The sequence below is a fragment of the Oryx dammah genome, unplaced genomic scaffold (genome assembly GCF_014754425.2).
Source record: "Oryx dammah isolate SB20612 unplaced genomic scaffold, SCBI_Odam_1.1 HiC_scaffold_1, whole genome shotgun sequence".
NCBI lineage: Eukaryota > Metazoa > Chordata > Mammalia > Artiodactyla > Bovidae > Oryx > Oryx dammah.
The window spans coordinates 12,172,967-12,188,108 of NW_024070185.1; positions in this window are offsets into that span (position 1 = coordinate 12,172,967).

Consider the following 15,142-nt stretch of genomic DNA (forward strand, 5'->3'; position numbering starts at 1 on the left):
TGCCATCCAACCATCTCATCCTCTGTTTTCCCTTTCTCTTCCTGTCTTCAATCTTTCCCAGAATCAGAGTCTTTTCCAATGAGTCAGTTCTTCTCATCAGGTGGCCAAAGTATTAGATCTTCAGCTTCAGCATCAACCCTTCCAATGAATATTCAGGACTAATTTCCTTTAGGGTTAACTCATTTGATCACCTTGCAGTCTAAGGGACTCTCAAGAGTCTTCTCCAACACCACAGTTCAAAAGCATCAATTCTTTGACAGTCAGCTTTCTTTATACTCCAACTCTCATATCCATACATGACTACTGGAAAAACCATAGCTTTGACTAGATGGACCTTTGTCTACAAAGTAATGTATCTGCTTTTTATTATGCTGTCTAGGTTGGTCATAAATTTTCTTTGAAGGAGCAAGCATCTTTTAATTTCATGGCTGCAGTCATCATCTTCAGTGATTTTGCAGCCCCCCAAAATAGTCTCCCACTGTTTCCATTGTTTCCCCATCTATTTACCATGAAGGGATGGCCATCTAAATGCCCTGGTTTTTGGAATGTTGAGTTTTAAGCGAGCTTTTTCACTCTCCTCTTTCACTTTTATCAAGAGGCTCTTTAGTTCTATCTCTTTAATCCCTCAACAATTAACCTTCTTAGTTCCAGAATTTGTCTGCTAGGTCTTCTCCTCCAGTTAATCCTCTCATTCTTTTCTACATGCTCCTTGGTATGGGGAGAAACTACATATTCCTTACCAGTCTGGAATTCCATTACATTTAGGAAAACTGTATATCCTATTGGAGTCATTACAAAAGGCATGGTCCAATATTCCCTCTATTCATGGGGCCCATGCCTGTGTTTTTTCACCCTGACCTTAATTATGAGAATGTTCAAACTACCAAATGTTCAAACTGCCAAAGAATGTTCAAACTACTGCACAATTGCACTCATCTCACAAGCTAGCAAAGTAATGTTCAAAATTCTCCAAGCCAGGCTTCAACAGTACGTGAACTGTGAACTTCCAGATATTCAAGCTGGATTTAGAAAAAGCAGAGGAACCAGAGATCAAATTGCCAACATCCATTGGATCATCGAAAAAGCAAGAGAGTTCCAGAAGAACATCTACTTCTGCTTTATTGACTATGACAAAGGCTTTGACCATGTGAATCACAACAAAGTGTGGAAAATTCTTTAAGAGATGGGAATACCAGACCACCTTACCTACCTCCTGAGAAAAAGCAACAGTTAGAACCAGACATGGAACAAGAGACTGGTACCAAATTGGGATAGGAGTACATCAAGGCTGTTATATTGTCAGCCTGCTTATTTTACTTATAGGCAGAGTACATTATGTGAAATGCCGGGCTGTATGAAGTGCAAGGTGGAATCAAGATTGCTAGGAGAAACATCAATAACTTCAGATACATGGATGATACCACCCTTATGGCAGAAAGCAAAGAAGAACTAAAGAGCCTCTTGATGAAAGTGAAAGAGGAGAGTGAAAAATCTGGTTTAAAACTCAACATTCAAAAAACCAAGATCATGGCATCTGGTCCCATAACTTCGTGGCAAATAGATGGGGAAACAACGGAAACAGTGGGAGATTTTCTTTTTTTAAACTCCCAAATCACTGCAGATGGTGACTGCATCATGAAATTAAAAGATGCTTGCTCCTTCAAAGAAAATCTATGGCCAACTTAGACAGCATAATAAAAAGCAGAGACATTACCTTGTTGATGAAGGTCCACCTAGTTAAAGCTATGTTTTTTTCCAGTAGTCATGTATGGATGTGAGAGTTGGACTATAAAGAAATCTGACTGCCAAAGAATTAATGCTTTTGAACTGTGGTGTTGGAGAAGACTCTTGAGAGTCCCTTGGACTGCAAGGAGATCCAACCAGTCAATCTTAAAGGAAATCTGTCCAGCATATTCATTGGAAGGATTGATGCTGAAGCTGAAACTCCAATACTTTGCCCATCTGGTGAGAACTGACTCATTGGAAAAGACCCTGATGCTGGGAAAGATTAAGGCAGAAGGAGAAGGGGATGACAGAGGATGAGATGGTTGGATGGCATTACCGACTTGATGGACATGAGTTTGAGGAAGCACTGGGAGTTGGCGATGGACAGGGAAGCCTGGCATGATGCAGTCCATGGAGTTGCAAAGAGCTGGACAGAAGTAAGTGACTGAACTGAACTTTATTATGAGAAAATACATGCTGTGGACTGAATTGTGGAAAGGTTATGTGAACAGTGTGAGAAAGAGGCGTCTATAAGCCAGGAAGTGGATCTTCACTAGAACCTGATCATGCTGGCACCCTGAAGTCAAACTTCAGTCTTCAAAGCTGTGAGAAAGTAAGTTTCTATTGCTTAAGCTATTCCATGGTAATTGCCATAATTGCCATAATCCACACAGACACTCCAGTGCCCAATACCTTCACAGGTTATGTAGTTTTACATAATTTTCAAATTCTAGTTCTTAGTAAAGCATTTAAATGCATAGATACATTGACACATTTTACCTTTAATAAATTTTAAATATGATATATTGATGTCCTTATTAAATATACTTTGCCATTAAATGCATATTTGTGCTCAGTCATGTCTAACTCTTTGTGACCATTTGGACTGTAGCCTACCAGGGTCCTCTGTCCATGCAATTTTCCAGGCAATAATACTGGAGTGGGTTGTAATTTCCTTCTCCAGGAGATCTTCCCCACCCAGGAATCGAACTCACATACCCTGAATCCCCTGCATTACAGGAAGGTTCTTTACCTCTGAGCCATGACAGAAGTCTCATAAAAGTCCATACCTAAGATCATGGAACTTTTGATTATTTTATGTGTTTTGCATTCACTTTCTCACAAGTCACATTTCATATGATCTTTTAAGTAGATAAAATTTTTCTTCTAAATCTTATTTTAGTATTAAACAAATGCTCATTGCAAAAAATATTTTGACCATGCCAAGTATGATATACATGCTCAATTATGTCCTACTCTGCAACCCCATGGACTGTTGCTGGCCAGGCTCCTCTGTCCATGAAATTTTCCAGGTAGGAATCCTGGAGTGGCTTTCCTCCTTCAGGGGATCTTTCTGACTAAAGGATCAAACCCTCATCTCTTGAGTCTCCTGCATTGGCAGGCAGGATATTTACCAGTGCTCCACCTGGAAAGCCCCATTTTCAAGTTTACTCACTTTGAAAAATATTTATTTTATGTTAGAAACTGAAATTAACCTACTTGCTAATACCCCCACTCAAACGAAAATTTTAATTTGAAGGCACAAAGATTTATCTAAAATTTTTCAATTTGTGGTGTCTTAATACTACTCTCATTATTATTTCTGTACTTTGTTGCTGTTCTCACTTAAACAGAATCTTATGTATCAAACACTTAATCATTTTAAGTATAAGTAATTTAAAAATGATAAGCACATTAACATACTGTAATAGATTGGGCAATCCTGACATTTTGTAGTATAACATAATCACTTGAATTCATAGAACTTTAAAAATTTAAGTATTGCAGTATTGCTTAATATAATTCAGTACAGGTTTATTTCACACTTCTGCAATAGACTGAAACATCCAGAACATTTAACCACATATCTGGGCGCTGGGTCCCAGCTAGCTGACACATAAAACTAGCGATCAAAATTTGTCTGCTTCCCATTATCTATCACAACTGACTCTTCAGATTGTATGTGATTATGTACCATGGTCATTGGTGATATGGGGAACTGCAAAATGAAACGATTGCTGTAGGTTGGCATATCTGGTGAGGGAGCCATTGATTTGTGTGATTTTCAAACTTAAAGTTACCATGTAGAAGAATAAGAATTCACACCTCATCCATGTGACAGCCACACTCATTCTGTAACCACAAGATGACTTGTCTCTCACATCACTTCAAGCAACTCACTATTACACTTAATAAAGCTCAACTTGCCCACCTTTGTAAATATCAAAGGAAGATACAGGCTACTAGACTGCACAGTATCTCTTCTGACCCTTCAGTTTCAGTGAGGCAGAATTCCAGGGACATATGGAGAGAGAAGTAGAGCCAGTAGAAAACTCACAAAGCTTGGTGAGGCTTCTCTGATCAAGCCTGGGTCCAGATTTAGCAGGGTGCCTATCACATGGAAAATGTCTAATATAAAAATACGGTACTGCTGTGTCTCCCAAGGGGCACAGACATCTAATATTTTAAGGTTTTCAAGCATCTCTCCCTCTCTCCCTACTAAAAAAGGTTTTGACTTATGTTGGGAGATCCTGAGAGCCAGAAACTAAACTGGGTTCTCTGGAAATGTGCAAAAGTTCCTGAAATAATGACTAGGAAGTAAACCCTCCCATCCATGACAAGTGGGGAAGATGGATAATTTTTAAGGCATATGGAATCATGGAAAATGTTAAGAGAGAGAAAGCTGATAAAGGAAAAATTGCCATCATTTTATTGTTTAAAATGATGATGGGTTTCTGCATTTTCATTGGTTTGTAGGATTTCTAAGATTACCCTTTAGGTACATGAAAAGGTACATATATTTAATATGCATGTTAATATACTTTTTAATGGGCCCACGCTATATAGTCAACATAGTCATCCTTTCATTTTTAAAGCCAAAATCTCACAAAGAAATCTTTGCTTAATGTACTAATATTAGAATAAATATTCAGAATTCTGAAAGGTATTTACTCTTATTTGTCATTGTGAAGATCTGATCATAATTATGCTAAAAATACACATTTTACGATGGAATTTTCACTCTGTTTTGATGTCTGAAAGGACAGTATTTAATATCCAGTATAAAGCAGTATTATTAAAGTTTGTTGTCAGGGTACTATTGAAAATCTAGTGAATTTTTTCTCAGAATATATGGACACTTGGAGCCTAGGTATAAGAATTTTAGTTGATGACTGAAAATTTTCTATTTTCATAATTTCCCAACAGAATACATCTCCAGAAGGCATATTCCAATTGGGTAGCAAAAGTTCCTTGTTAAGAGAGACCATAAGGAAGCACTAATTTTAAATGATTTTGCATAAGACCACATGCAACTTCTGAAATTGCTGATGTTATAGAAATAATGCCAAAGTGAGAATAAGGGAAATATATGTTAAAACATAGAAGATCTTTAGTAATTCTTAATAAAAGAAGGATATAGGATGAAAATTAGACCAGGCATGGCTTTACTCACCATCTATTTATATACTCATTTCAGTGAAATTTATATTAGGAGTAACAAGTGCTTTTGTGAATTATATTTTCTGTATAGAAGTATCAGAAACCGAATGAAATTTGTTGTTAACAAAGCAACAATCAATGTTTTCCAAAGCATGTTTTTTATAATATAGCCATTAGTTCAAAAGAGTGAGGTAATGTTACACTCTGAGTGAACTCCGGGAGTTGGTAATGGACAGGGAGGCCTGGCATGCTACGATTCATGGGGTCGCAAAGAATCGGACACGACTGAGCGACTGAAGTGAACTGAACTGAACTGAATGTTACACTATAGCAATAGAAAGTTGTGTTCATCTGTTCAGCCTGCAGTATGTCTAATGTACTTTGTTCCGTTATTTGAAATGATCCAAAAATGCCATTTATGCTAGAAGAAGAAGAGGTAGAAGAGTGTATGGAGTTACAGCTATGTCTTCTTTTGCCCAAAAGAAGCTTTGTACCATCTAGAATCCTTGTGAATCACTCACCTATTCATTCCTAGGCTTCAAGAAATTCAAACTCATCTTTTACATAACATTTAACGTTAACAAAGAAAATCATATTATTTTCCTCATGTTTATGACTTTTGATCCCAAACTGGCCTTCAATGTATGCGATCTGTATATCTATCCTTTCATCACCCAACTCCCTTTTTCCATCTACTTTTCTATTGTTTGATAATTCACTGTTGCAAGTGAATTTAAAGTTCTTTCTTTGTGCCCTCCCAAATTCAAAGTTGAAATGATAGGTAAGAAGTGAACGCATTTATAGAGAAACACACTTCACAGACAGAATGTGGACCATCTCAGAAAGTGAGAGAGAAAGTCCTGAAATATGGCATGGTTAGTTCTTATGGGTTGGGTAATTTCATAGCCTTCCCTTGTAGCTCAGGTGGTAAAGCATCTGCCTGCAATGCAGGAGACCCAGGTTTGACCCCTGGGTCAGGAAGATCCCCTGGAGAAGAAAACGGCTACCCAGTCCAGGATTCTTGCCTGCAGAATTACATGAACAGAGGAGGCTAGAGGGTTACAGTCCATGGGGTTGCAAAGAGTTGGACAACTGAGCAACTAAACACAGAACAAGTGGGAAGGAGCTGGGATTTCCACAAATTAGGCCACCACCCACTCTTTGGCACTTATGATTGGCCTCAGAAGGCTCATGGGATTGGCCAGTGTGTCATTTAGCATATGCTAATGCATTATGCCAAAAAACTGATGCTTTTGAACTGTGGCACTGAAGAAGACTCTTGAGAATCCTTTGGACAGCAAGGAGATTAAACCAGTCAATCCTAAAAGAAACTGATAGGGAATGCATTGGGCAGAGTCATAGTCACCTACGTCTTGGAATTTATGGTCATTTGGAATCTATGGCTCGTTACCCACAACAGAAGTGAGAGCTGGGAAACTGGTTAGTTGATAATAAAGGAGGCTTAGGAACAGGCTCCTTGATGTCAGGAGACCAACCTTCATTACAAGATCTAAAGGAAACAAACTGACCTAATGTTAACTGTCCAGTCCAATACAAAAGCTATTGTTAGTAACAGGTCAAAAGTTATATAATAAGATGTCTTGAATACTGGCAGGTGGGTCTCTCCCCACCCTCTTTTGGTGTCTGTGCCAGAAGCTGTCTCTGTTACTTTCTGACTTTAAATAAAGCTGTTGCTACTGCTGCTAAGTCGCTTCTGTCATGTCCAACTCTGTGTGACCCCATAGACGGCAGCCCACCAGGCTCCTCTGTCCCTAATATCCTCCAGGCAAGAACACTGGAGTGGGTTGCCATTTACTTCTCCAATGCATGAAAGTGAAAAGCGAAAGTGAAGTCGCTCAGTCATGTCAGACTCTTTGTTACCGGGGTCCAGCCCCGGTGGATCCAGGGAATTCGAAGGTGGGGACGGTGTCAGCGTCTTTGGAAAAATATATATTTAATTACAGATATAGAGAGATTAGAAACGGATAGTGTAGTAAGAGATAGTGTAGTGGAGAAAAGGAGGCTGAATCCAGATGGGAATTCAGCCAGAGAAACGGGAGCAAGAAAGAAGCGACATGGTGGAATCAGTCTTTCCGGAAACTGATCCGATTTCTTTATTTTGGGGTTTGCTTATATACCTTTTGTTACACATAGGGATGAATACAGAGTCACACGGGGGTCTTAGGGATATTACATCATCTTCTGGCCATGAGTAAGACCTGCTGACATTCTATGATCCTTTCTTTCTGATAACCAAAAACCTTATTTCCTCCAAGGGTGTTTTTTCTTAAACCAGGCACCCCCCTCCAGATAAAGTTGCATTCCTATAGGGTGAGGATGTAGTGAGTTACAATCAAGAAAGGAATTTATTTAACCCAAGGTTAACAGGATTAATCTTAAAGGTTAATACTTATTTCTCCTATATGCTTAAAGGTTAATACTTATTTCTCCTATATGTTAGTTATATTCATTATACGGGCAGGGAATATGGAGATTTAGCAGCAAACATCAGCCCAACAAATGAAAATCCTTTTACCAATGCTCCCCTTAAGATCTATTTAGTCTTAAGATAGCGATAAAGTTACATTTTTACATAACAAAGACACAGTGATTTATAACAAAGCACAGTGATCTATTACAAAAGAGAAAATCCATTAACTCAAAAAGTCTAGTATTGCTAACATCAAAAACTACTATATTTCCTTTTCTATATTCCAAATACATTGATTAATATATTCCCAGGTGCCTAAGGATATGGAGGCCTGGTGGCAATCATTGACTCAATGAGAAGAAAAAGCCCTATGCTAATTAAGACTCTCAAAATACTCCAAAACTCTCTGTGCTGTTTATGGTTAAGAGGTAGTAAGCAATCATGTGGCCGGAGTGTGGAAAATCCTGTCACACAAGATAGTCTGCCAGCAGAGAGGTTTGACCTGAGGCATGTGTCCCACCCAGGGCAGGGAATTAGCAGCAATTATTGACACAACAAATGAAAAACCCTTCACCAATATAATTCCTAACCAACCCACTATACTGATAATTTCTAACTCCCAAAAGAATTTGCCTTTAGTAAGTCTAAAACACCTCGTGCCTCTCAGATTGGGAGGCTGTAAACAATAACATGTGGCCGGAGGAACCTATACAGGCGGGCTAGATAACCTTTAGAGGAGTCGTAAGCTGAAACACTCTTATCACGCCCAGGAATTTTTATTGCCTTGGAGCTGCACGTTTACTCCTTCTCCGAGAGAAATGGTTATGGGGGAGGACATAAAACAGACTCTGGTTTTGGGGTAGATGCTCGGGAACAGGGGGTTTCCTGAGGCTTGATCACGCTTTTGCGTATGCCAAGCCTCTTTCCTCATGACCTTTGCCATGGGCGGAGTTCCTCATGCTGGCCCCCAACACTTTGTGACCCCATGGACTGCAGCCTACCAGGATCCTCCATCCAAGGGGTTTTCCAGGCGAGAGTACTGGAGTGGGGGTTGCCATTGCCTTCTCCAAATAAAGCTGTTACACTGCTGTAAATACATGAGCAATTACATTCCTTTGGTCCCAGAGTGAATTCTTTCCTATGGAGATCATGAATCTGTAGCCAACACCAAACATCGTGAAACAATATCAACCCTGAGTATTCACTGGAAGGACTGATGCTGGAGCTGAAGCTCCAATACTTTTCCACCTAATGGAAAGAGTCAACTCATCAGAAAAGACCCTGATGCTGGGAAAGATTGAGGGCAGGAGGGGAAGGGGATGACAGAGGATGAGATGGTTGGATGGCATCACTGATTTGATGGACATGAGTTTGAGCAAACTCAGGGAGTAGTGAAGGACAGGGAAGCCTGGTGTGCTGTAGTCCCTAGTGGCACAAAGAGTTGGACACAACTGAGCAACTGAACAACAACAACTATGTATTACAATGAGCATATGATAAGGCTCAAGGTCTAGTGGAAGTCAAATCTTCCGCCATCTTGCACCTAGTTGGTTCTAGTTTTTATCATGGCCTCCAGCCATGCCATTCTTTTGAAAGTTGTTTAAAAGAACTTGCCTCTTCCCTCCTGTTTCATAAGTAAAAGTCACGTCTCTATCATTCATGCTTGAAGTGTGAGTTCTTCTCAGAAGCAATGTCATCTCTTATGCTTTAAAAACAAATGTGATTCTGGGCTTCAAGCCCCATTTTCTTCTCCTTTCCTTTCACGGCTTTCTAAGCCTAAACGGTTTCTCTATGTTGCCCTCAGCATGGACTTGAGTAACAGTTTCCCATTCCACTTGCTCTTGTCTGCCACTCATCGGGCCATCCTGCAGCCCCATGCCAAATCATCATCCAAGGAATCACTCACATGTGCTCTCACACTGCCCCTGTCAGGGACCATATGGCTCCTGTCAGACATGGCTTCTGTTACCTATGCTGGGAACTGTCTGCCCACCCGGCAACTCTGCCTCTCCTGGACACCAGTATCATAGGCGCTTATGCACTGTTACTTTGGCAATGTGTCAGCATGATTGCCACTCATTTCTCCTGCTTTTGTTCAATACCACCACATCTGCCAAGCCTTGCTGACATCACCTGCCAGGCACAACAGTGGACCACCTGGCCCTGTGACTTCTGCCATCTCTTTCCAAGAGCTGCTGGAAAAGAAGGCTCAAAATTTAAACCTATAAAGTGGTCTGTGATAACACTGGGAAACAATGACCCCACTTCATCTCTTCATATTATACTCTGAAAAAAGGGGCCTTAAAGGACCCTTCTGTTTCTCACTGAGATTTACTGAAGTGTGTTCATTTTTTACTCAAAAGCCTTGTTTTGCCTAAGTCCTACAAAAGAATCCTTGGGAGTTTGGAGATGCTCAGATCTGAATACCATAATTGTCATTGATGATTTGTTGTATGAAGTGTAATGAGAAACAAGTGAATAAATTCATTAATGCTTACTTTGGGTCAGTTTTCCTCAGAGACCCTGAAACAAGGATTTCTGAGCAAATAGTGAATTAATTAAATGTCCATGGGAAAAAGCAATAAGGGAATGCAGAAGCAGAACCTAGACAGGGAAAGGCCAAACAAAGGTGTGATTAGGTAAAATCTCAGCCCCAGTCTGATCCAGTGGGGAGCTCTGATGTGCAAATTAGGTTTCATCAGCATTTCTTCTCAGAGGAGCTGGGCTCTCATACTTCCCATTAGTCATTGGCTGAGGCTACCCTAGTGTGGGCATGACAGAGTCAACTCATAGGCACTTTTAGCTGCCTGAATAGGTAAAGTGGCTCCAGCAACCAGGGCAGCCATTTAAGAGCAGCCATAGATGCTGGTCATTAGAAGCAGAAAATCCCAAGGCACATAAAATTCAAGGCAGGTGTGGACAGACAGGGTTAACGATATCCATGGGCAATGGCAGCAGAATACTGACTGGTCCACTATGCTGTCTTGGTTGCCTAGTATGAGAACAAGACAATTCTGGGACCAACACAGCCAAAGAGGCCCCAAGCTGTCAGAATTTCACATGCATTAGAGTTCAAAAGATCATTTTCGTTCTTTTGGAAACTAAACTTGACCTAAAGGATTTTCTAAGGTTTATTTCATTGAATCATCTATTTTTTGAAGCTGCAGGAAACTTAGTGGCTATGGACAACCTCACACTGGTTGGCTTTCCCCACCTGCAAACACCGAGATAACATCTAAGTAAGTGAAAATGTTAACTTCAAGATGTTAAATAAATCACTAATACAACAGTTATAGCAGGTGTCTTTGTTAGTATCTTTTACATTATTTTTGTAATGGTTATTTAACTTGCAAAATATTTCAAACATATAGAAAGAACAGGAAATAACAGATACCCATTCTCTCAGTATTAGTTTAGATGCACAATAATATTAGATTAAAATTGGTTGAGCTGTGTTTTCTGTATCCAAAAAGAAAATGTTATAAATTCACCTAGAGTGTCAGACTCCATTTTCACCAGTATTCCCAGTAATTACCTCTCCTCTGGAAAGAACCACTGTCTGAAGAAGTCATGTATTATGCCTTAGCTTTTTTGTGTATAATTTTGCTATATTATATGCAGAGGCTATACACACATGATCATGATCACATGCCTGTGTCTATTTGCTGATAACTTGTTTCATTTAACATTTTTTTTTTTTTTTAGATTTATTCTTTTGACACTTTTACATCTAATTTATTTGTTTGGGTGGTATATTGGATGCTGAATGTTTCATAACATTTCCTAAGTAAGGTACAGAGTTATGTTGTATTCCTATTTGATTGTTGCTCAAAACATGTTATTTGAATTTTGTACCTGCTGTATACCTGAACAGTTTTCCCGTAGCAAATGTGGCTTTGCTAGGTTGTACTGTATGCATTTTTCTACCTATCTAGGGTGGCTCAGGCGGTAAAGTGTCTGCCTGCAATGCGGGAGACCCGGGTTCGATTCCTGGGTTGGGAAGATCCCCTGGAGAAGGAAATGGCAATCCACTCCAGCACTCTTGCCTGCAAAATCCCATGGATGGAGGAGCCTGATAGGCTACAGTCCATGGGGTCACAAAGAATCGGACACGACTGAGCGACTTCACTTTCACTTTCAGGGTTATTTTTTATAAGTTTATTCTTTGAAAACCTCATTCACAGAAATAATTTATGGATTCTTTAAAAGCAAAATAAAGTAAAATAAAAATTAAAAAATAATAATAATAAAAAACCAATTCATTACTTAATGTTCCTGAAGCATTATCCTTAAAATAGTGGATAGCTATGATATGGTAATAACCACTACATCTAAAGGGTTAGTCGTTAGTTATTTCTCCTGTTTTGCAGATGAGAAGACTGAGGCTCATAGAAATTAGATCATTTTTCTAAGACCAGAGAACTTATTTCCTGGTTCAGTGAATTCACACCTGATATTTATAGCTTAATATAGCTTGGCAGCATTTATTTTTTGAGAATTATGTGCCAACAAAACTTGTTGATAGTCACTCAGAAAATAAATGAGATCTTCAGTTTTCCCTCCAGTTTCTACTATTAAATCAGCAATTTTGACCTGGTATGGGATTCAGCTGGAACTCTAATTTTGTCATCTTCGTTATATTCTGTTCTACTTAGGGAAAGTCATGTTGCTGAGACAGGATTGAAAAACATCCATGTTACATCCTATCAAGAGACAATACATTGTGGGATCCAGACTCCAGATTCAGTTATGAGCTCTGCCATTATTATTAATATGATCACACACAAATTACTTAATTTTAATTTCCTCATCGATAAAATAGGGATTGTAATAGCACTCAATTCACAGTATTGTGATGATTAAATAGATCCCAGAGTGCCAGGGAAAAGTACATGTCATGTTCAGTTCAGTTCAGTTGCTCAGTCGTGTCCAACTCTTTGTAACCCCATGAATCCCAGCGTGCCAGGCCTCCCTGTCCATCACTAACTCCTGGAGTTCACTCAAACTCACGTCCATCGAGTCAGTGATGCCATCCAGCCATCTCATCCTCGGTCGTCCCCTTTTCCTCCGGCCCTCAATCCCTCCCAGTATCACAGTCTTTTCCAATGAGTCAACTCTTCGCATGAGGTGGCCAAAGTACTGGAGTTTCACCTTTAGGGTCATTCCTTCCAAAGAATACCCAGGATTAGTCTCCTTTAGAATGGAGTGGTTGGATCTCCTTGCAGTCCATGGGACTCTCAAGAGTCTTCTCCAACATCAACAGTTCAAAACCATCAATTCTTCGGCGCTCACCCTTCTTCACAGCCCAACTCTCACATCCATACATGACTATTGGAAAAACCATAGCCTTGATTAAATGGACCTTTGTTGGGAAAGCAATGTCTCTGCTTTTGAATATGCTATCTAGGTTGGTCATAACTTTCCTTCCAAGGAGTAAGTGTCTTTTAATTTCATGGCTGCAATCACCATCTGCAGTGATTTTGGAGCCCCAAAAAATAAAGTCTGAGACTGTTTCCATGGTTTCCCCATCTATTTCCCATGAAATGATGGGACCAGATGCCATGATCTTCGTTTTCTGAATGTGGAGCTTTAAGCCAACTTTTTCATTCTTCTCTTTCACTTTCATCAAGAGGCTTTTTAGTTCTTCTTCACTTTCTGCCATAAGGGTGGTGTCATCTGCATATCTGAGGTTATTGATATTTCTTCCAGACATCTTGATTCCAGCTTGTGCTTCTTCCAGCCCAGAGTTTCTCATGATGTACTCTGCATAGAAGTTAAATAAGCAGGGTGACAATATACAGCCTTGATGTACTACTTTTCCTATTTGGAACCAGTCTGTTGTTCCATGTCCAGTTCTAACTGTTGCTTCCTGACCTGCATACAGATTTCTCAAGAGGCAGGTTAGGTGGTCTGGTATTCCCATCTCTTTCAGAATTTTCCACGGTTTCTTGTGATCTACACAGTCAAAGGCTTTGGAATAGTTAATAAAGCAGAAATAAATGTTTTTCTGGAACTCTCTTGCTTTTTCCATGATCCAGCGGATGTTGGCAATTTGATCTCTGGTTCCTCTACCTTTTCTAAAACCAGCTTGAACACCTGGAAGTTCCTGGTTCACGTATTGCTGAAGCCTGGCTTGGAGAATTTTGAGTATTACTTTACTAGCATGTGAGATGAGTGCAATTGTGCGGTATTTTGAGCATTCTTTGGCATTGCCTATCTTTGGGATTGGAATGAAAACTGACCTTTTCCAGTCCTGTGGCCACTGCTGAGTTTTCCAAATTTTCTGGTATATTGAGTGTAGCACTTTCACAGCATCATCGTTCAGGATCTGAAATAGCTCAACTGGAATTCCATCACCTCCGCTAGCTTTGTTCATAGTGATGCTTTCTAAGGCCCCCTTGACATCACATTCCAGGATGTCTGGCTCTAGGTGAGTGATCACAGCATCGTGATTATCTTGGTCATGAAGATGTAGGAGGCATTATATGCTTGTGTGTGTGTGTGTGTGTGATGTCTGACTCTTTTTGCCCCCATGGACTGTAACCCACCAGTCTCCTCTGTCCATGGGATTTCCCAGACAATAAAACCAGAGTGTATTGCCATTTCCTTCTGACCCAGGGATCAAACCAATGCTTTCTGTGTCTCCTGCACTGGCAGGCTTATTCTTTACCCTTGAGCCACCTGAGAAGCCCATATGTTTTTAAATATTACTGTTATTCCAACTTGGGAATACAGTAATTCATTAGTGCATATTCAGCATTAGGCTCCCCAGGAGGTGATGTTTTTCTGCACTCTCCAGTCAGTACACCAGGATCATGTTTATAAGTGAGCTGTCAAGTCTTCCCAAAAAGCTTCCTTTTTCGTGGACATTTTTAAAGATTTTATTGAAGTATAGTAGATTTGCAACAAGGTATTAATTTCCAGTCCAGCAAAGTAACTCAATTATTGCATATAGTTCCCTGTATAGTAGGAACTTGTTGTTTATCCATTTATCAGTTCAGTTCAGTTCAGTTCAGTCGCTCACTCGTGTCCGACTCTTTGCGACCCCATGAATCGCAGCACGCCAGGCCTCCCTGTCCATCACCATCTCCTGGAGTTCACTCAGACTCACATCTATTGAGTCCGTGATGCCATCCAGCCATCTCATCCTGGGTCATCCCCTTCTCCTCCTGCCCTCAATCTCTCCCAGTATCACAGTCTTTTCCAATGGGTCAACACTTTGCATGAGGTGGCCAAAGTACTGGAGCTTCAGCTTTAGCATCATTCCTTCCAAAGAAATCCCAGGGTTGATCTCCTTCAGAATGGACTGGTTGGATCTCCTTGCAGTCCAAGGGACCCTCAAGAATCTTCCCCAACACCATAGTTCAAAAGCATCAATTTTTCGGCACTCAGCCTTCTTCACAGTCCAACTCTCACATCCATACATGACCACAAGAAAAACCATAGCCTTGCCTAGATGGACCTTAGTCGGCAAAGTAATGTCTCTGCTTTTGAATATGCTATCTAGGTTGGTCATAACTTTCCTTCCAAGGAGTAAGCGTCTTT